The sequence below is a fragment of the Balaenoptera ricei genome, chromosome 5 (genome assembly GCF_028023285.1).
Source record: "Balaenoptera ricei isolate mBalRic1 chromosome 5, mBalRic1.hap2, whole genome shotgun sequence".
NCBI lineage: Eukaryota > Metazoa > Chordata > Mammalia > Artiodactyla > Balaenopteridae > Balaenoptera > Balaenoptera ricei.
In genome coordinates this window covers 125,235,448-125,251,522 of record NC_082643.1, presented here as the reverse complement: position 1 = coordinate 125,251,522, position 16,075 = coordinate 125,235,448, and positions in this window count along the sequence as shown.

Genomic DNA, 16,075 nt, shown 5'->3' with positions numbered 1-16,075 from the left:
GTATATTTATAGGAAAAGTTAAACAGTCGCAATTTTGTATGAGATTAATAATTTGTTTTTGTTCTGGTTCTGATCAACACTAGCTTATAACTAGGAAGTTTTTGCTGTTATTTTAGCTAAGTTGGTCTTTCCAAATGTGTTGCCTCATTGTATAACTATTTTAAATGTTTCACTAAAAAATTAATACAATAAAAGTAAAAAAGCAAAATTCATTCAGTAGGCCACTAACAAAGAAAGACTGGATCTGACCTTTATTCCAGAAGAAGAAAGGTTGAATACTGTCCCCAATGAAGCAAAATAGAAATTGTATAGAAATCTATATGTGGTACTTGCATATACTCTATATGATATATTTCATAAAGTAATTTTCATCTCATACATTTTTGGGTGATTCACTCATGTAGCAAACTTTTATTGAATATATTCTTTATGAGAAATACTATTTTGAGGATACATGTTCTTAATAAACATGGTGGAACAGTTTAACAGTAAGTGTGGCCAACAGAAAAAGTTGGTTAAAGTAGGGAATCACAAAAAAATGATGCATACATACCTTAAATATTTTGTTCTAACTCAAAACATATAAATGTATATTCATTTGCCAATCTTTTGATGTTGGGCCAAATTTTTTTTTTAGTATGATTCCATTCTTTTTCTTTCCAGAATGAATCATAATCAAAATGCATCATCTAAGATGCATTCCACTTGTGCCCTTTAAAGTGAAAACTTAAACATATTTGAGAAACAATATAAGCACATATCTTTCCCAGGTGTATACATCTTCCAACATTTTACAGTTGTCTTGGTTCCAATTAGTTTGGCAGCAATTTTTTTAGCATCAGTCCTTACTGAGTCTTTCAAGGCAACATTTGTCTGTTTCACCTTCATGCACCATTAGTTTCTTTAATCTCTAATTCAATGTTATAATTCCAAAACAAAATATAACTGAGAAAGGCTGATCTTCAAAGATACTGTCCAAGTTGACCTTTGACTTGAAGACTGGCATTACAGAGCAGACGCAAGATTCTGTCCAGTGTCTACAAACCCTTTATGTAAATAGCACGTCCATCTCACAGTTCATGTTTTTTCCTTCTGTAACTTTAAAATTTCTGGTACACTGGTGAGTATTTAATAAAGAGCTGTTGACTAAATGAGGGCACACAAGTAATTATCCAATCTTTACTGTACATGCCTGAAGCTGTGTGTTTACTGCTAATCCTTTTAGCAGGCAACACGATACACTGAAAAGAGCATGGATATTGTGGTTAAAAGACCAAAATGTGGATGCCAGGATGTGTGACTTCCGGTGAGTTATTTCACCTAAGTCTTAACCTCTCACCTGTATAATAGAGCTAAAAATTCCAACCTTGGGGAGTTATTAGGAAGATTAAATAACATAGAATACTGAAAGAGTGTCACAGGTGGGTTCTCCAGGAAGCAGGCTCTGAGAGGGAGTTAGAGTGTAGAACATTTATTAGAGAGTGCTCTTAGGATCAGCACCTATGGCGGGGGGCGGGGGGAGGAAGGAAGCAGGATTGGGCAGAGGGAAATTTGAGGGTTTTTTTTTTTAACTTTTTATTTTATATTGGGGTATAGCCGATGAACAATGTTGTGATAGTTTCAGGTGCACAGCAAAGTGACTCAGCCATACATATACATGTATCCATTCTCCCCCAAACTCCCCTCCCATCCAGGCTACCACATAACATTGAGCAAAGTTCCCCGTCCTATACAGTAGGTCCTTGTTGGTTATGCAATGGAATATTACTCAGCCATTAAAAAGAACGAAATAATGCCGTTTGCAGGAACATGCATGGACCTAGAGATTGTCATACTGAGGGAAGTCAGACAGAGAAAGAGAAATATCATGTGATATCCCTTATATGTGGAATCTAAAAAGAAATGATACAAATGAACTCATTTACAAAACAGAAATAGACTCATAGACTTAGAGAAATTTGAGCTTTGATGCAGACCAACAGCTTCAGCTGACCCCACAGGGAGCTTTAGAGCTAAAATGAGCCATTGGAATTTCCCCAGGTAAGGCCGAAATGGCTGGACTTTTATACCTGATGCTTGATCAGGGTGCTTCCCAGGGTGCCAGCCACTCTGGGAAGGGTGTGACCTTAGGCAAGGTGGCTCTGTACAGCTGAGGAAATCCCTGACGGCTGCCTGTGACCAGCTCTCCCAGTGGCTGGGCCACAGGCTCTCAGTCGAAGGGGATCTAGGCATCCAATCTCCATATTCATCACAAAGGGCCTGATAAATGATATCAGAAAACAAAAGGTAGTTCCTTTCCTTCCCACCGTCGGTCCCGTTTCCATCTAGACAGAGTCCCCACTCTCCTTGAGCTTTCCCCCAAGTCACGATCCATGCCACCATGCCCTCTGTTCTCACGATCCATGCCACCATGCCCTCTGTTCTCACGATCCATGCCACCATGCCCTCTGTTCTCACGATCCATGCCACCATGCCCTCTGTTCTCACGATCCATGCCACCATGCCCTCTGTTCTCACGATCCATGCCACCATGCCCTCTGTTCTCACGATCCATGCCACCATGCCCTCTGTTCTCAGAGAAGTCAACCCAATTCTCATTTTAGCACTGGAAGCATGCCCTTCCTGGTAATTTGCTACTTTCCCTACCTCTGCTAAACAGGCACTTTCTCCCTCTGCATTCACCAGCTTATTGAAAGCACTTATATCTTTTCTTGGATGTGAAGTCAACTATTTTACAAGTATAGATAGTCTACATTTTTACTCATCCAAATGGTCTGAATTTCTCTGTTTGTATTATCTGTAAGGATCTTAAAGAGCAATTTTGCACCTAACACTTGATAATATTTTAAAATTTTGACATATGCACCAAGAAGCAGGCATCAATCGTCCAGCCTTCATCAAACATCTGGGACCTGCTCCTTGAAGACCTAAGAGACGTCCACAACTGGGACAACAGCTTCTAACCAGAGGTCACGTCTCAGTCAATTTCAGAAATTGGAGAATAAGTTGAGCTCTTTTGAACTAAAGATTTTTCTAACAAATAAATGTCAGAGTTTTGTGAGCTCAGAACACATCAGGGATTTTAAAAGCCTTGCAGAAGTTAAGACTGCATAGCCCTAAACGTGCCTTCAGACATGGGTCAGCTGGCCACCCTATAAATGAGACCCCTTTCACCAAGCCCTCTCCCCTTCTATACACGGGGCTTTCTCCTCTAAATGACCTCGTCCTAACCCTGTAATAATCTCCTTTATGGTTTAGTTTTGGAGATTGGGAGGGAGGGGTATTTGTTTTGTAATCAAAAATTAACTAAAAAATGAAATGAGGATCATGGAAGCCTTCAGAAAAATCAGAGGATAAAAATATTTCAGAAAACTTGCCTCATTCCCCTAAGATTGAGATTAGGACACCTCAGCTATGTGGGAAAATAAAAATAAAAACCTGATCAAAGTCATCAACTACCGTACTATTTCTGAAAATAGTCCAGCATGTGGCCACAGAAGGGGTGGTGCGGTCTTTCTACAGGTAGTAATGACATGACATCCTCCTATTTTGTTGTTTTTTTTAACCATTTTTAAAAATTTGTATTTTAGTTCAATTACAACACTGTGTTAGCTTCAGGTGTACAGCAAAGTGATCCAGGAACATATATATTCTTTTTCAAACATGCTTCTCTTTTGAATGGCCATTTTGGTTAGAGGGGAGGAGCGTTGTTTGCTTTTGTGTTACTTACAGTCAGTGGGCTGCATTAGGACTAAGTTTGCTTCTAATGCAGTATTAGGCAGCTTTTTTTATAAAAAAAGAAATGTCTGGAATTTTCAACAAAGCTATTAAGCATTGAGGTTTAATCCTAGTTCCTTTATATGTGTGAACATTCCCCATCGTACCTGTTGTTAAGAAGTCTGAAAACCCTGGGAGGAGGAATGGGAGAAAGAGAGGAGGAGAGCGGGGAGCAGGACAGAAGAAAAGTGTTGGGGTGGGAGGGGGAAGGGAGGAAGAGAAAGAAAGAAAAAGGAGCGAAGGAAGGTATTGGTGACAGAAGGAGGAAGGAAGTGGGAGGAGGAGGAGAATGAATACGGTCTCAGAGAAAATCAGAAATGGAATGGGAACTCCACGTACGGTCAAAGCCTGGGGAAGCTGTCTATATGTGCACACACGTGTGTTCATGTGCACACGAAGCCCTTCATGTTCCTCAGTTAAACTACAGAGAGCTCAGAGCCGGTGGGGAGAATGAACACACAACGGGTTCTCACGGGTTCTTTGGTGCCATGTGCTGGCCTTGGCACTTTGCTCTCGTAGCCCACAAAACGATCCTATAAAATTGGCATTATTGTAATCTGCAATTTAGAAGCAAGGAAACTGAAGCTCAGATGGGTAAGTACCTTGCCCAGGGTCCTAGAGAGAGCAAATGGTAGAGCTAGGGTAAAAACCCAGTTCTTTTTGACTCAAAAATCCTTACTCATGATAGAAAAATGCCTAATGTTAATTACAGATTTCATAATTTCTCTTGTCAGTCATTCTAATTTATATCCTTGGTCATGAAATAGGTTATGTGGCAGGAAAGATTAAACATGTATAGAGGTCACTGGGTGAGTTCCCACCACAATGACGGCTGCATCCAGGACAGCCTGGCTCGAGAGCACCTCTTCCCCTCTTACACAGTGACAGTGTTATGGTTGGTTATGTCTGCCGAGGTTAGGAGTTCTCCTGTCTTTGTGTGTCTAGTTACAACTCTCCACTGTGTGGGAAGAGATTTGTCTCCAAAGACAAAAACCAGTGCTGGATCTCTCTACACCTGTTACTCGGTGTTTTCCTTATAGGCTCCATCTTCAATAAGAGACTGCCTCGGGGGTGGGCTTTAAGGACCTCAGAATCTCCTGCACCAAAATAAATATCCGACTCATCTGTTAGTTAAAATCTGAAGTCCCATAATTATCATCTTGAGCCAATCAGGAAACATATTTTTTTGTAGGAAGACAAAATAAAATTGCGAACCCCAATTTACACAGTTCCAAAATTTCCTAGCCTCTCAGCATGTACCAGATGCTGGGAGCACATTACCTAAACCTAGAAATATTGTCAATTACTAGGGACCTTGTCTACTAGTGTTCTTCGTCTGGAACCCATGTTTTCTCACATTTTTAATATTGTCTAAAATTTCCTCCATATGTAAGCCATACCTTAAACTTTTTATCTATTATCTGGGTTCAGTTCTTTAGTGCATTTTCTGAGATGTTGGAATATCACACAAAAGAAAACTAGAGTAAGAAAAGCCAAGATGTCGCAAATGTTTAGCTGACATAATCCAGGGGTGGGGGGAAAACTTGTATAGGTATTTTTATAAGACTTTATCGTTCTATTCATGTAAGCTACTCCTGTATTTAATGAGTGTCATTGGTGAATATTCTCTCTTAATGCGTGACAAACTGTGAAATAAAATAAAATTCCAAGGATGTTAAAATGTTATGTTGTGTTCAAAACATATAATAAATTTATTTTGAAGATAAAGAAAAGGCATACAATTTGAGGGCTGGGATTTTTAAAATGTTTGTTTTATTTTGGAATAATTTTAGATTTACAGAAAAATCACAAAAAGAGTAGAGAATTCCTTTGTAGCTTCACCCTGTTTCCCCGAATGTTAACATTGACAGAACCGTGGTACATTTGTCAATGCTGAGAGATGGACATCAGTACAATACTATTAACCAAACCACAGACTTTATTCGAATCACCAGTTTTTCCACTAATACTCATTAACTATTCCAAGATCTCCAGGATATCACATAGCATTTAGTACAACTTTCATTAAAGCATAATCTGGTTCTTCTCAACCCATGAAATAAATGATGGACAGATAATTGGTTTAAATAGCACCAGATTATTAGCCTACCAGGAAGCTCACAATTCTTGGTATTATCCTTATGAAAGAAAAACTTCAGGAAAATATTGAAAAAGGAGGTTCAGGCATCTCACAAGGACAGAGGTTAGCATATAAGCAATGCTACCTTGCCATTTATGTGTAGAAGGATAACTCACGGCCCATAGAAAAATGAGCAGAGTGATTTAGTAAAAAAGATACCTTTACTCTGGGGGATCCTATCCTAGGATGATAATGGGATGGGATATACAGGTAATATAAAATATACCTTAGAGTTAAAAAATAGTCCAATACAGGTGAAATGCTACTAGAAAAGTATCTAGTTCAGTATATTTTTAAAAAATCATTTAAATAAATAAGCAGATGGCCCTAAGAAATTGCTCTGCCAATATGATTACAGGTAATTTTATTAAATTCTCAATAATGGATATCTACCAGGCCTCCTTATGTGAAACATGCTGCCATTTATCATCTAAATGGTAACTGCATTTGTCTTCAATATTAGGAGAGTTTTTAAAAGCTGGTCAAAGTCAGTGTCAAGATAAGCCAACTACCAGAAGATCTAAACCAACATGACTTGAACAAATTAAAAAAGACAAAATGAAAGAAAAAAAGTACCATAGAGAGGGTGAAACTTAAGTCCACAGGCAGAGCAGAAATGGGGAAAATGTGGAAGGAAACCCAAATACCTGGTTTGTAGATGAAAATCTTCAGCCCAATGGCTCCACACAGACACCCCTGTCTCACTCTTCACGGTTGGAATTGGAAAGGAAAAAGCAATGCTATCTCCACTTTTCTCTCCACCCCAGATGCAAAGAGGTTTTGATTCACAGTCAAGATTCTCTGTGAAATCTCAGCAAAATTTTGTATCAGGGAATTAGAACTACTTCATGAAAAACTGAATAGGTTAATGAAAATATATAGAGAAGGTCTCTTAAAAATATAAAGCATTACATACCTGCAGGCTATAACCAATGGCCAACATTATCATCATTTTACAGAAAAAAGGTTATTAAGAAAGTCATAAATGAGCTAAGATTGTAATGTACCTAAAGTAGTACTAGCCATATAGTTTATCTTCAATAAATGGTAACTGTTACTTTTAAATCTTTATTATTAAAACACAGCTACTAAAGATCATGGACCATGTTCACCAAGCATTAGATAATGTTTTGTGATATAGCTGATGTAATTAAATGGTAGAAATTCAGATAGTAATCAGGGCCCTGATTTCCTAATTCTTATTCCATTAGATTAACTGGTCTTTGACCCTAAGGGAGTTATGCACTAGTGTAATTATAATGATTAAACATAATAAGTTACAATAAAGAGGCACATAGCACCTATCATTTCCCTACCGTCCCTTCCAAGCTTCTCATTCTCACAATTTGCTGTTAAAAAAAAAAAATCAACTTATTTGAGATTATGGTGCAATTGGAATAATTCCATGCCCATTAAGTACATCAGATCCATTGAGGCTAAAAATCCCAACCATACAATGGTCAAAATATTTTTAAGTGTTTTTCTTAAATGCAGTTTCTAGGAAACTGCATTCTTCACAAGCATTCAAGTCACACTGGTACCACTGACATAAAACCAGTATAAATGCACAAATCTGATAATTGACCTCTCTTTGTCGTTCAAAAGAGAGTGCTGCATCCCAGATTTGGAAAGAAAACTGATCTGGACACTGTGAGGTTTCTGGAATTCCCAATTTCCTAGCAGGTATAAACACTGTGAGAAATTTTTTCTTTGTAGCCAAACTGGGAGAAATACATCTGAAAATAAAAGGTGGAGAATGTTTCCTTCAGGGAGTTTTTGTTTTGTTTTTAATTTAGGCTGTTTCCCATAAAGGAAGATGATACAGTTGGTTCGTGATCAATGGAATGTGCATTTTGAGCTGGTCATTGGTGATGTCATCCATTTGTTCCAGGACTAGCCACCCAAACTGGGCCCCCGGGATGCCCCAGTCCTCACCAGACCAACCAGCACACACTCCTATTCTCTCCTGGACTGTCCTTTGCCCCTTACAGATCAACTATTTTCTGAAATGCCACATACTCCAAAACTACCTTTCCTCATTTGTTCCAGTTCTGTGAAATAATAGCAAAAGAATGTGTGTGTGTGTGTGTGTGTGTGTGTGTGTGCGCGCGCGTGTATACACATTTCTATAAATATTGGTCTATATATATTTGTCTCTTCCTTTAGTTCCTGGCACAGAGCTCCTAAATCCCTGGGAATTTCTTGGGCGATAGGAGTGTCTTTTGTTCTAATGAGGTGACTAGATAGCTTCCAGATAGGAACTGGTCACCAGAAAGACTAAGCCATGCTTATTAGAAGCTTGGAAGCTGCACACCCACCATCCATCCTTCAGGAGAGGGTAAGGGACTAGAAACTGAATTAATGTTCCATCATGCCTATGTGAGGAAGCCTCCATAACAATCCCCAAAGGATGGAGTTCAGAGAGCTTCCAGATTGCTGAACACACGGAGGACCAGGAGGATGGTGCACCAACGAGGTCATGGAAGCTCCGAGCTTCCCTCCCTCATTACTTGCACTAGGCACCTCTTCCATCTGGATGCCCATCTGTATCTTTTATCGTATCCTTCTATAATAAATCAGTAAATGTATATGTTTCCTTGAGTTCTGTGAGCCATTCTAGCAAACTCTCAAACCCAAGAAGGGGGTCATGGGAACCCTGACTTACAGTTGGTCAGTCAGAAGACTTGCGGTTGGCATCTGAAGTCGGGGGAGGTCAGTCTTGTGGGATTGAGTCCTTATCTTGTGGGATCTGACAGTATCCCCAGGTAGATAGGGTCAGAACTAAGTTAAATTATAGGACACTCTACTGGTGTCAGAGAATTGCTTGGTGTCGGGGGAAAAAACTCCACATATTTAGGGACCAGAAGTGTCAGAAATAAAGTGAAGTGTGATAGTAAGGTGAGAGTAAAGGAAACACGCAGGAGTGTTTTTCCTGCACAAGTCTTTAAACTCCTATCCTTATCCCAGGTTTTCCTCAATGACCCATCTCTCCCATCAGCAGTTTCCAGTTAGAAGTAAACCAGCTAGTGAAACTAATTTAAACTAAGATCTAACATTTTAAAGGTATTATTTGTTAATACAAATGACTCACTATCAGGTAGAGCTTAAGGAATCACAGGAGAATGGGAGTATGAGGGCTCCTCCAGTCCCCCGAGACCATTCCATCATACATCCTCTAGCCCTAGGCCTGTCATTCTTCTGTCAACACCAGATCCTCTTCTTGACCAACAGCAAGTATTTAAAAGGAGGTTAACTAAGACTCAGAGTGCAGTTGATTCAGGGATGAGAGATAAGTTAACCTGTTGGTATTGTTATTAGACCTGCCATCTGGGCCACTTCAGCATCATGCCCTAGTGCCTTGGTACCCAAGTGTGGTCCCCAGACCAGCAGCATTAGCATCTCCTGGGAGCTTATTAAATTGCAGAATAGCTGGGCTCCACCTTAGACCCACTAAGTCTCCAAAGATTTGCAGATACGGTGAAGTTTGAGAAGTTCTGTAATCTACAGAGCTGAACATGGCCAGCAAGTCTTTAATAACGGTGATGTGCTCTTCTGATTAGCAAGAATCGTATCTGCAGAACACCTTGCTTCCTATCTGGTCTGTATGAAGTAATGAGAGAAGAATGTCCTGCCAGAAGTAGCCAAGGCTGGAAGTAAGCTTTGCTCTGTTACCCTCATCTGTTCTCTGCTGCTTTCAGACTTCAAAAATGAACTTTCTGGTTTCCACATTCACACCATGTTATAGCCATTAAGGCAGAATGATATCTGGATTCCTCACAGTCGCCGTATTGACACCTTGGCTATGCATTACGTTATAAAGCCAAAACTAAAGCTAAGGGCCATTCAACATAATTGCTCGAAATGACAAAAATACACCAGGCCTAATTCTTCAGTGGGCCTTTCTATGGCAAAGATACATAGAGAGAATCTTGTTATCTATAGCAAGTATCAGATCATTTTGTCATGTTCCTTTTATACTTTGGGAGGAAGGAAAGTGAGGATGGAAAATGAATGCATTGGGACTATGTATAAGCCACATCACTTAGAACAAAAAAAAATGTCAAGTGGTCCCCAAGTAAGGAATAAAACCAAGTCCCCTGTTTGATTCATGTGACTATGGAAATGCATTTCTTTCGTTTCTAGGGACTATTTGGGCCATGAAAGCTAGTCACGTGTCAACAGTCAGGGTTCTAGCCTTCAGACTCACATTTGGGGGCAAAAAAAAAGAATTTCTATGATCTCAACAGCTAAGCCTGGTCGGAGAATTGCATGTGTTCTCCCTGAAATTCTCCAAACTAGCCTAAAATGAATGCAGAATAGCATGTAGTTCGTATCTCTACATAAGGGGCCATAATGGAGAGTGTATAAAGGAGATCAAGAGATAATTTTTAAAAAGTAAAACACATTCTATCCCAGCGGAAATAGTAACCTGGTCAAAACTACATCCTGGTAAAATATTTTGCCAGCATCCTGTGTATTGAGTACCTTTTTCCCTTTGGGTTTTCTCATCAGAAATGCAAGTATTATGTGTGGGGTATTTTTCCCCCAAGAGTTTCCTCATTGACCTTTTCCCACTAGTTTTGGTGTCCTCATGAAATTAAGAGAAAACAACTGTGGGAAAGGAATATGTGTGTTAACCCATGCCTGCGTCCCTAAGGCTTACAATACTACCAGGAAAGGTGCATAGAATAAAACAGGCACCAGAGTCCATGAAAATTTGGTCTGTAAAATGCTTGGTTCTCATAAAACTTGTCTTTATAATTTTCCCAGCTCTAGCTCTACTGCAATTACTGCCTCCACACCCTCTTACGGTGCTGTACATACCTTTATGTTACCGTATGGGTAAGGACATTCACTGGGTAAGGATAATGTCTTTTAAACTTTTCCTAGAATACATATATATATAACTGAATCACTTTGCTGCACATCTGAAACTAATACAACATTGTAAATCAACTATACTTCAATAAAAAAATTAAAAAAAACTCTTCCTCTGCCACAGCTCAGAGTTTGGTACCAGGTACACAAAAAGCACTCAGTGAGTACTCACTTCTAAAAATGCATGAAACTCTCCTACCTTTTTGTAGCAGGAACTCAAAAAGAAGGTTAAATTGTTCTTTGGGTGGAGACGGAGGGTTAAGTATGGTGAAGCAATTAAAAACACTGCTGCCCAGGGGAGAGCATGGCCAGCCCACATCATTTAACTATATGCCATGGACATGACAGACATGGAGGGGAAATTCTTGGCCTGAGCTACCTGAGGCCCTCGACCCTCCTGGCAGCCTTTGAGAGGGGAGAGGTAGCTTTGGCTCTTATCCCTGTTGGCTTTGACCTAGTCAGGAAAGATGCCAGAAGTTGGGCCTGGATGGCTAACCCTTTCCTTGGGCCCCCAGAACCACAGAGCAAGCTTCTCCTCGTACTCATTGCACTCATTTGCCAACAGCCCTGAAAAGATGGATAAAGACACATGTGAGAAAGAGAGAGAGAGAGGACTGGTCCCCATCCCCCCAACACACACAAACAGCAGAGTCCAGTCCTACCAATCTGGTTTAAGTGATATCGCTGAAGCTGCACTATCTTCATTAATGTCACCAAGAAATTTCAACCTTAGGCAAACTTTATCTTCATGACTTTTTTCCTTAACTACAATATCCTGTTACTATTTTCTTTTACATGCCCATCCTGCATGATTTATTTAGCTGTCTCAGGAAAATGCTATGTTACAATACCACAGAAGACATTAAACTTAATGGAAAGTCCTCCAAAATTTAGGTCTTTCATTTTTACTCTAAAGCTTTCTTATTCAATCCCCGAAGAAACAGTGGGTAAGGTGACAATTTAACTACGTCTTAGAATATGGGAAATGATTTTAAATTATCCCCTGCTTATACTGGGAGAGAATTTTAAGTAAAGTTCCAAAGTAACTTCATTTGTCAGTGAACTTTCAAAATAAGTGATGGTCACAAAGCCATGACCAACTTCAGATAGATGCGTGTAGGTCCTTCCCAGAAGGTTGACTACCTCTGGCATTGTTAAATTAGGAGGGGACAGCCCACATGTCTCGCTTTGGCGACAAGCACCCACACGTAGTCAGAAGTCCATAAAAGGAAAGTGAAAACATCCTCCGTTTTGCCAAAAGCTTGTCTCCTCCGTGCTACACCCTGACATCTTCTAGAGCCTGGACCCCACCTATTTTGATATCTCAGGAATGAAAAATTCTTGCTATTGATGATTTTTCTCTGGATTTGACCTTTTCCCATTCTAATCTCTGACATCCAGGGCTATCTTACTCTGTGAATTCAAGCTCCTTCCCTTGCCTGTCTAAAACCAAACCAAACCAAGCCCCTCCTGCCAATTCACTACTCTCTGTCCTGTTCATCTTAATCATTCCTGATCTACTGCCGCCCCAGAGTGACAATTTGGCACTAGTTTTCATCCTCTAAGGACTAGCCCTCCCCGAACAAGACATTACATGCTTTTCAGACTCAATCACACACAAATTATTTAAAGAGTCCCTATAAATACACACTCAAATATTAAAGAAAATACAGTGCCACTGCTAAGATTTCTCCGAAGAGGGATTTGTGGCGAAAAGCCTTAAAAGGCGGGAATGAAAAGGGCGTGGCCTTTCACTCTACGAGGCACGTCGACTTGACCCCAGAGAGGTCGAGAGTCAGCGGTGACACCAGCCTTCAGGGCAGTGAACGTGCCATTTTCTGTTCAGCTCCATCTCTGTGACCACCAACGACCAGTGTCGTGCCCTCAGGAGGCTGACCCCCATCAGCAGCTGAGACTGGCCCAGAGCCCGCTGTCTGCTCACTTGCAAATACCTTCTTAAACCACCTTATATGAACAGCTCAGTTCTCAGGCTACCCCAGCACAGCTGTGGCCAGCTGTGGCCAGCTGTGCCCAGCCTCCAGCCCAGCCATGGATTATGTACCAGATGACTCTTGTCCATTGAAAATACTAGAAACAACAAGGAATACATCGTACTGCTGAGAAATTGGATCCACCAAGAGAGACCAAAGGAAAGCTACGACATTTGAGGAACAGGCAAACATTTCCCGTGCAAGCTTTTACTGAAACAGGTATATTATGAGGAAGTGTATCCTTCGGATTCCCAGACACACACTTATTTTCTAGTCCCTTTGTTTCTTCATTTTGTTTCTTTTTGGTGGCAGGAAATTTAGGAGAAGGAGAATTCTCTCATACTTTACCCAATATGTTTCTTCTCTGTCAAAGACCGTAAAAACAACTTTGGATATTCTGCTGGAATGCTGTCACAGTTCTGAATTTGGAAACCAATATAACTATGGCTGGAAAGGACAAGGAACGGAGGTTCCACATGATATAATGAGTAACACTTTTTAAAACTCGGAAAACTGACCAACATCTGCGAATGAACTTGGTCCAGACAAATATTTCTATGTATTACGCGTAGACAATTAAACTTTGAATTGCTGCTTTTAGATGGATAATTCAAGCTCCGCACAGTAGCTGGATGTCTTCAAGGTAAAGGCATTATTAACGTTTGAGCATTATTAACCTCTTCAAGATGCTTCTTGGCAGGAGTCTCTGATGACCTTCACTGAGTTTCTGTCATTCTTTCCCTCTTTCTGCTCTGCCTTCCCACACTCAGTGAGTGGAACGTTTGGATCATTTTTAAAGTGGATGAGGGAAGAGACTGAGAAAAAAAAAATAATTGAAGGACAGGGTTACTCTCTAAAGGTAGCAAATATTTAACTTGAAAAATGCCTAAGAATAAATCTCCTCTATGTGGGCAGACACATATAAAACCTTTGAAAAAATAATCCCAGTATTTAACTTGAATGCACCTCTATTTGATTCACTTTTTCCCAGTGTGCCTAAGTCCACTAAAGTTTTCCTTTTCAAAGAGCTAAGTGAACGCCTGCACCTTGTCTCCCTATTTGCTAATTATTTAAAGAGATGATTCAGTGCCATGTTTGAAAATGTAAGAAGCTTTTATTACTAAGGGTCAATATTCAGAGCACGGCAAAACAGTTTACTTCATGATACTTCTTAAAATTCTTTTCCCACTGAAAAATTTGGCCCTTTCACAGAGGCAGTATCAGTGAGCTTCTGGAAGGAGAAAGCCTCAGGTTTGCCAAGAGTCTCCCCTACTGGGCTGATGACACCTATTAAAACTCCAAAAAGGAAAATCCTCCGGAGGTCAGGCAGCAGGAGTTTTGGTCCCAGGTCCCAACTGTTTCTCAATTTGAAGTGAGTCAGGCAATGGCGCACCAGGGTTCCAGGTGCCTGAAGGAACCTGAATTGTTTTGCAACTTTAAAGGCATCCTTCTGAAAAGAGCGGGTCATGCAGAGATGCTGCTACGGTGTCTGTGAAATTTCAGTGGGCCCAGAGCAAGCTGCAAATCCATTTGCTATTCCTCTTTTCCTAATAGCAGCTTCAGGCCACAGTGTGTCTCAGGGCATTGAAAGGTGTTTTGCATCTCAGAAGCAATTGGGAAAGAATAGATTTCATTGAAACCATGTTCATTCTGGATTTAAAATTATAGACATGTGGAACTTGGGGCAGAGAAAAGAGTGAGAGTCATCTGGGGCAGAAACTGGTACAGTTATCTGTACAGTTAACTGAGTACAGCTATCCCTTGCTATCCTTTTGTTTTCTATAGTCATAGAATTCCTGAGCTAGTTGGGCATTTGGTCACTCTTTTTCCCAGCCACTTTGCATTTAGGTAGAGCCATTTGTTTAAATTCTGGCCTGAGGGATCTTAACAGAAGTAATGTGGGACTTATGATAAATATCCTTAAAGGGAGAGAATGGGCTTCTCTCCTTCCACCTCCTTCCACCTGCTACCTGAAGAGTGGCATGATGGCTGGAGCTTAAGCAGGTGGTGAAATGTCAAGCTAGGAGGCACCTAGATCCCTAAAGGCTTCATAGAGCACAGCCTTGCTAATACCATTGGACTTCTTTCCTCCAGACATACAACAGAGACATAAACTATCTCACTCTGAGTTTTAGTGTTACTTTAAACCAACTCTCCTCCCAATATATCATCCAACACATTTTTTACAGTGCCTTAGCTCGAAATGTTTCCAGATGCAGTTTGTTTGTGTTTTATAAATATCTCCATAGCTTTAAAAAAAAAAAAGAAAAGAAAAAAAGCTAAAGCTGCCATCGACATAAGAGTTTCCTGCATATTTATTCCCAAGCAGAAGAAAAACTAGGGGAAAGAGGAAAAACTTCCTCTCCCTTGTTTTGCCGGTTACTCTCATACCACATCCTATTTCACTTTTCTCACCCAGCCTATACCCTGGAGTTTTTAGCCATCTACAGGATGGATTTTTCAGCAAACAGGTACAACATATACAAAAATGAAGTGTCCGTGGAGCTTCAGAGAGGTTTGAAAACAATTTTTTGAGAACAGCCATTTCAGTACTGCAAGGCCTTTGATCAATTAAGAGATCAGAGATCAGCACCAATATCATCGGCATCAAAAGTTCAGCCTTGGAACTTAGCATTAGAAACTTAGTGAAAAAAAAAGTTTTAAATACATCTAAATATTAATCCGTATTCCCCAAACGTGTTCATTCATATAAGGAGCTACTCCTGGGAAAAGTTATTTACAGTCAAATAAAGTTCCTTGTTTATATGCATCACACACACACACACACACACACACACACACACACACACACACAGATGTAAGCCTTATGAGGTCAGGAAGAGGAAGAGTATCTGGCACATGTATTTGCTCAATAACTATTTATAGAACGAATCAGTGCAACGTTTCCTGCTTATTTTTATTCATCTGCTCATCTCCTCCATCCTCCTTCTAAACCTGGGTTGCCAGCAGGGAGGAGAATGAGAAAGACTCTGCGGACAGGCACCAGGATAATTAAAGCAGAGAACGCACTTAATAAAGTAGGAGATAGGCTACATTCTCCACTCGAAGGAGCTCCAGCACACATGCAAATAGTCTCTTCCCCTCCAGAATCACACACCCAGTTTAGATCATTCCACCAAAAATTCTGCATTGATCTTGTCACACACTTGCTTTAAACCTTCCATACTTGACAACTGGTTCACCATAGCACCATTATTTAATGGCGGAATGGTTGACAACAGACAGGATTTTGAAGTCAGGGAGACCAGGATCCAAAGCTCTTTCATCA